The following is a 7170-nucleotide window of genomic DNA, read 5'->3' as shown; positions in this document are numbered from 1 at the left end:
CACTGATGAAAGAAATCAAGGATGACACAGATAGATGGAGAGACATACCATGTTCTTGGATTGGAAGAATCAATATTGTGAAAATGACTATACTACCCAAAGCAATATACAGCTTCAGTGCAATCCCTATCAAATTGCCAATGGCATTTTTTACAGAACTAGAACAAAAAATCTTCAAATTTGTATGGAGACACAAAAGACCATAAATAGCCAAAGCAATCTTGAGGGAAGACAACAGAGCTGGAGGAATCAGACTCCCTGACTTAAGACCATACTAGAAAAGTACAGTAATCAAGACAATATGGTACTGGCACAAAAACAGAAATATAGATCAATGGAACAGGATAGAAACCCCAGAGGTGAACCCATGCACTTATGGTCAACTACTCTATGACAAAGGAGGCAAGGATATACAATGGAGAAAAGACAGCCTCTTCAATAAGTTGTGCTGGGAAAACTGGACAGCAACATGTAAAAGAATGAAATTAGAACACTCCTTAACACCATACACAAAAATAAACTCAAAATGGATTAAAGACCTAACTGTAAGACCAACACTATAAAACTCTTAGAGGAAAACATAGGAAGAACACTCTTTGACATGAATCACAGCAAGATCTTTTTTGATCCACCTCCTAGAGTAATGGAAATAAAAACAAAAGTAAACAAATGGGACCTAATGAAACTTAAAAGCTTTTGCACAGCAAAGGAAACCATAAACAAGATGAAAAGACAACCCTCAGAATGGGAGAAAATATTTGCAAAAGAAACAATGGACAAAGGATTAATCTCCAAAATATATAAATAGCTCTTGCATCTCAATATCAAAAAAACAAACAACCCAATCAAAACATGGGTGGAAGACCTAAATAGACATTTCTCCAAAGAAGACATACAGATGGCCAAGAGGCACATGAAAAGCTGCTCAACATCACTAATTATTAGAGAAATGCAAATCAAAACTACAATAAGGTATCACCTCTCACCAGTTAGAATGGACATCATCGGAAAAATCTACAAACAACAAATCCTGGAGAGGGTGTGGAGAAAAGGGAACCCTCTTGCACTGTTGGTGGGAATGTAAATTGATACAGCCACTATGGAGAACAGTATGGAGGTTCCTTAAAAAACTAAAAATAGAATTACCATATGACCTAGCTATCCCACTATTGGGCATATACCCAGAGAAAACCATAATTCAAAAAGACACATGCACCCCAATGTTCATTGCAGCAGTACTTACAATAAACAGGTTATGGAAGCAACCTAAATGCCCATCAACAGGTGAGTGGATAAAGAAGATGTGGTATATATATATATATATATATATATATATATACACACACACACACACACACACACACACAATGGAATATTACTCAGCTATAAAAAGGAATGAAATTGGGTCATTTGTATAGACATGGATGGACTTAGAGACTGTCAGAAAGAAGTAAGAAAGAGAAAAACAAATATCTTATATTAACACATATATGTGGAATCTAGAAAAATGTTACAGATGAACTGGTTTGCGAGGCAGAAATAGAGACACAGTTGTAGAGAACAAACGTATAGACACCAAGGGAGGAAAGTGGGGGTGGGGTCGGGTGGTGGTGGTGGTGGGATGAATTTGGAGTTGGGATTGACATATATACACTAATATGTATAAAATAGATAACTTATAAAAACCTGCTGTTTAAAAATAAGTAAATAAAATTAAATTTAAAAAAAAGAATATAATAACTATCTGAAATGGTTATTAAAATATTCTGCTCTTTTTCAAACTACATATCTCTGTGGGGCCAAGTTTTCTTCCAATATTTCAAACAAAATGTTATATTGCAACAAATTTAATACAAAAGCAGATATTTGAATCAACTTGTCTTCTATTAAGACAGATATTAATATAATTTACAAAAATGTAAAATAATGACACTTCTCACTAATTTATTTCTTGTTTTGGAAAAATAATTATTTTTCATAAAATATGTATGTCAACATGTTTTGGGTTTCATATTGTTATTTTTAAATGAAATAATATATAGATTTTTTAAATTTGCAATTCTAATTTCTAAAATGGCAAATATTAATTGATATAATACACAAATACACATGAGAGCACTTCAAGGGTTCTGGAACCAGTAAAATGCTATCATGTATATAAGTGTTTGAAACACTTAATTACTTTCTAAAATTGAACCATAATGTCCACATTTTTCTGTACTTGGCTTTATCACTTGATAACTTAGAGATCTTTCTATATCAGCACACATAGATTTACCTCATTCTTTTAAATAGCTACATGATATTCCATTCAAAAGGGGTACTGGAATTTATTTTATCAGTCCCCAACTGATGGACCTTTAGTTTATTTTACAGTATTTTGCTTTATAAACATTACTGTAGTGAATATCATTCTACTTGATGTACTCTTGACTAATATCTGTCATTTACCTCCAGCCAAAGACCACCAGGAACATACATACAGGTCAAAAAATTGAGTTTATTACTCATTGCAGTGAGGGAGAAAACATACCATGGGTGATTTTGTAGAAGGTCCAAAGAAGGGGGATTAGCTCTAGACTGGGTGCTGTCAAAAATCGTGAATAATTCTGTAGCTGGGTATCTCAACAAATCTTATCTACGGAAAGGGCTTACTGGAAAGAAGTTAAAGCTATAGGTGGGTAAGAAGCAGCAGTCACTTATATTAGCTGGGAGAGGGGGATATTTGGTATTTTGTGTTTTGCACAGTGATAGTTTTTGTCTACACTTAGACAAAATTATAAAGTAGCTTTATTTTGCCTCATTTTATCAAGTTCTCAGAATGACCTTGTCCAACTTTGGTATTTTGTGAGAATGTGTATGTCCCACAGGAGAACATGGTCTAGCTGTGAGCATCAGGCCAACTCCTAACAACACAGAGTTCTAGCTACGTGTCAGTTGGGATTTCAGGAGCTGCTTTTCTCTTTCTCATATTTAGAGTGTACGTTTCTGGTATTGTAAATGCTAGGTCAAAGGGGATGCCGAGGCAGCCAGAGAAAACTTCGTTTTGTCCTGTCTCCTTCCCTTTCATTCCAAGCTGGCAGCATTTCTGCTGAGATGGTTGATTGGTTGGTTCCATAAATCACACTCATAATCTCTTTAGAGCAAATGATTATCCAGCCATACCCTTGATTTTTCCTCTAGTACACACTTTATCCGTTTTTGCAATATGGAAACACAGAATTTTCTAAATTTTCAAGTTTTGGTTCCATTTTTCATGACAATTTCTTTTTCAATTTACCTCATTCCTCTCACATTTTACTATGACAGCAATGAAAAACCAGGCAGTGCTTTCAACACTTTGCTTAAAAGTCTTCTCAGCTAAATATCAAATTTAATCGCTTACAGGTTCTACCTTCCACAAAACACTGGAATACAAATAAGCCAAGTACTTTCCCATTCTATAACAAGGATCCTCTTTCCTCCAGTTTCCACTAACATGTTCCTGAATTTTATCAGAGACTTCACCAGAAGAACTCATCATTCATATTTCTACCAACAGCCCTTTAAAGGGAATGTAGGTTGTATTCTAATATGCACCTCAAACTTTTCCAATCTCTACCCATTACCCAGTTCCAAAGCCACTTTCACAATTTTAGGTATTTGTTACAGCAGCACCCCACTTCCAGATACCAAAATCTGTATTAGTCAGGGTTCTTCAGGGAAACAGAACCAACAGGAATATAAAATTAGAATTTCTACTTTTATTTTAGATCTATTTCTGAATTCTGTTCTATTAATCTACCTGTTTGATCTCCAGTATCAAACTGCTTCCATTTTTCTAACTCCATCAAAATATTTAAACTATGGCAGGATTAGATAAACTACATCCCAAGTTTGTTACTGCCTCCTTTAAAAGTTTTTCACATCAATTCTCAGATGTTTAATCTTCCAGATGATTCCCAGTATTATTTTGTAAAGTTTCCCTTCATTCTCCCACCATAAAAAATTCTTAGTACTATATTAATTGGTTAATATTTAATACAAAATTAAAACTAGAAAGAATTCACATCATTAAAATATTGTCTTAAGGGTTCTCATTTTGGTCTTGCTGGATTAGCTTATAAAAGACTAACCCTCCTGGAGAGAACAACTAAAAATTTTGTTTAATGTTTGAAGGCATTAGAGAACTACTACTACTACTATCAAGACTTAAGAAGCCAAGCTATGATATAGAAGGTAAGTAAAAAGAAGTTAACCAAACCATGTGACCTTTCTTTTCTCCTAAAACTGGAAGGTTGAAAAGCTGAGTAGAGTTTTTGGCAGTCTTAGAGTTTTAGTGACACAATTTTAGAGTTCAAGTTTTGCCAAATTAGGAGAGCCTTGGCAAATACCCCAGTATATTGCATTTGAGACCTCAGAAGACTGGATCCTAAGAGTAGGAGAATCAGAGATAGATCAGTCCTCAAAAAAACTGAAATAGAGCCTTGAAGCATGGTAGTCTCTGATGGGATTATGGTAACTTGCCCTAGATAAGCTGCAACCCGGAAATAAGAGCAAATTCTCTCTGGAGAAAGATAGGATCTCTGACTTTGAAATGCTTTTTTATAAGCAAGGTCCTGCGTTCAATCTAAACCATCTTTGTTGTTCAGCAGTTTGACTATGATGTGCCTAAAGTGTGATTTTATTTTTATTTCTTAGTGTCTCTTCAATCTCTGGTTTGATGTCTTTCATTGCTTTGGACATACCAGAAGACAAGACCAAATGACTGAAAACTAGGAGAAAGATCTATGGGAGATCCAGATATTGAAGTTATTACACAGGGATATTGAATATTATTAAAACATTCAAGAAAATACAGGAGAAGATGAAAAATTTCAGCCAAGAAGTAGAATCTAATTTTTAAATGTCCACACAAACACTGGAATTTAAAGATACAATAAATGAAATTAAGAACTCAATAGACGGATGCAAGGACATGGCCAAACAAAAGGTTAGAGAACTGGAAAAAAATGTTAAACCAGAAACTAATGAAATTGGTCATCTACATGGAGTGTGTGGAGACGAAATGAAAGGAAAAGGGAATGTAACCTCTTCAAGTATTCCGTTTAATATAGTTTGGTATTTTGAATCATATTATTCTTTTAAATATTTGAAAAAGTTAAAACTTACTCAGCCATAAAAAGGAATGAAATTGAGTTATTTGTAATGAGGTGGATGGACCTACAGTCCATCACTTACAGAGTGAAGTAAGTCAGAAAGAGAAAAACAAATACCGTATGCTAACACAGATATATGGAATCTAGAAAAACAGTACTGATGAACCTAGTGGCAGGGCAGGAATAAAGACGCTGATGTAGAGAATGGACTCAAAGACACAGGCAGGGAAGGGGAAGCTGGAACGAAGTGAGAGAGTACATTGGCATATATACACTACCACATGTAAAATGGATGGCTAGTGGGAAGCTGCTGCATAACACAGGGAGATCAGCTCGATGTTTTGTGACGACCTAGAGGGATGGGATAGGGAGGGTGGGATGGAGGCTCAAGAGGGAGGGGATATGGGGATATATGTATACATATACATGATTCACTTTGTTGTACAGAAGAAATGAACACAACATTGTAAAGCAATTATACTCCAATAAAGATATAAAAAATATATATATATATAAAAAGAAAAAGTTAAAATCAAATATAAGGGGAAAATAAGGTAAAAACAAATGAGTAGGCTTCCAAGATGGCAGAGGAGAAAGACGTGGAGATCACCTTCCTCCCTACAAATACATCAAAACTACATCTACATGTAGAACAACTCCTACAGAACACCTACTGAACACTGGCAGAGACCTCAGACTTCCCAAAAGGCAAGAAATTGCCCACATACCTGGGTAGGGTAAAAGAAAAAAATAAAACAAAGACAAAAAAATAGTGATGGTACCTGCACCTCGGGGAGGGAGCTGTGAAGGAGGAAAAGTTTCCACACACTAGGAAACCCCTTCACTGGCAGAGATGGGGGGTGGGGGGGGGGGGAAGCTTCAGAGCCACAGAGGACAGCACAGCAACAGGGGTGCGGAGGGCAAAGCGGAGAGATTCCTGCACAGAGGATTGGTGCCGACCAGTGCTCACCAGCCTGAGAGGCTGGTCTGCTCACCTGCTGGGGCGGGTGGGGGCTGGGAGCTGAGGCTCGGGCTTCAGAGGTCAGATCCCAGGGATAGGACTGGGGTTGGTTACGTGAAAACAGCCTGAAGGGGGCTAGTGAACCACAGCTAGCTGGGAGGGAGTCCAGGGAAAAGTCTGGAACTGCCTAAGAGGCTAGAGACCATTGCTTCGGGGTGCACGAGGAGAGGGGATTCAGAGCACCGCCTAAATGAGCTCTAGAGATGGGCGCAAGCCACAGCTATCAGTGTGGACACCAGAGACGGGTATGAGATGCTAAGGCTGCTGCTGCAGCCACAAGAAGTCTGTGTTCAAGCACAGGTCACCATCCACACCTCCCCTCTTGGGAGCCTGTGCAACCCACCACTGCCATGGTTCTGTGATCCAGGGACAACTTTCCCGGGAGAACACATGTCGTGCCTCAGGCTGTTGCAACGTCACACCACAGGCTCGCCCTGCATTCTGTACCACTCCCTTCTCCCCAGCCTGAGTGAGCCAGAGCTCCCTAATCAGCCGCTCCTTTAACCCCATCCTGTCTGGGCAGGGAATAGTTGCCCTCAGGCGACCTGCACGCAGAGGCAGGGCCAAATCCAAAGCTGAACCCCAGGAGCTGTGCGAACAAAAACAGAAAGGGAAATTTCTCCCAAGGGCCTCAGGAGCAGCAGATTAAATCTCCACAGTCAACTTGATGCACCCTGCATCTGTGGAATACCTGAATAGACAACAAATCATCCCCAAGTTGAGGCAGTGCACTTTGGGAGCAAATGTAGACTTGGGGTTTCCTTTCTGCATCTAATTTGTTTCTGGTTTTATGTTTATCTTAGTTTAGTATTTAAAGCTTATCATCATTAGTAGATTTGTTTATTGATTTGGTTGCTCTCTTCTTTTTTTATACATATATATATATACTTTTTTTTTCCTTTTTCTCTTTTTGTGAGTGTGTATGTTTATGCTTCTTTGTGTGATTTTGTCCGTATAGCTTTGGTTTTGCCATTTGTCCTAGGGTGCTGACTGTCATTTTTTTTTTTTTTA

At 37.8% G+C, this 7170-nt stretch overlaps 1 protein-coding gene across 6 annotated transcripts in view; it reads right to left on the bottom strand.

The window, feature by feature from the left end:
- FBXO4 (F-box protein 4) overlaps positions 1-7170 on the bottom strand; it is a 354502-nt gene that overhangs the window by 86879 nt on the left and 260453 nt on the right. The window lies entirely within an intron of this gene.

This window comes from Balaenoptera borealis, assembly GCF_965194805.1.
Source record: "Balaenoptera borealis genome assembly, chromosome: 2".
Classification (NCBI taxonomy): Eukaryota; Metazoa; Chordata; class Mammalia; order Artiodactyla; family Balaenopteridae; genus Balaenoptera; species Balaenoptera borealis.
Note: the sequence above shows the minus strand (reverse complement) of the source record. Positions and strands in the feature narration are given on the sequence as shown.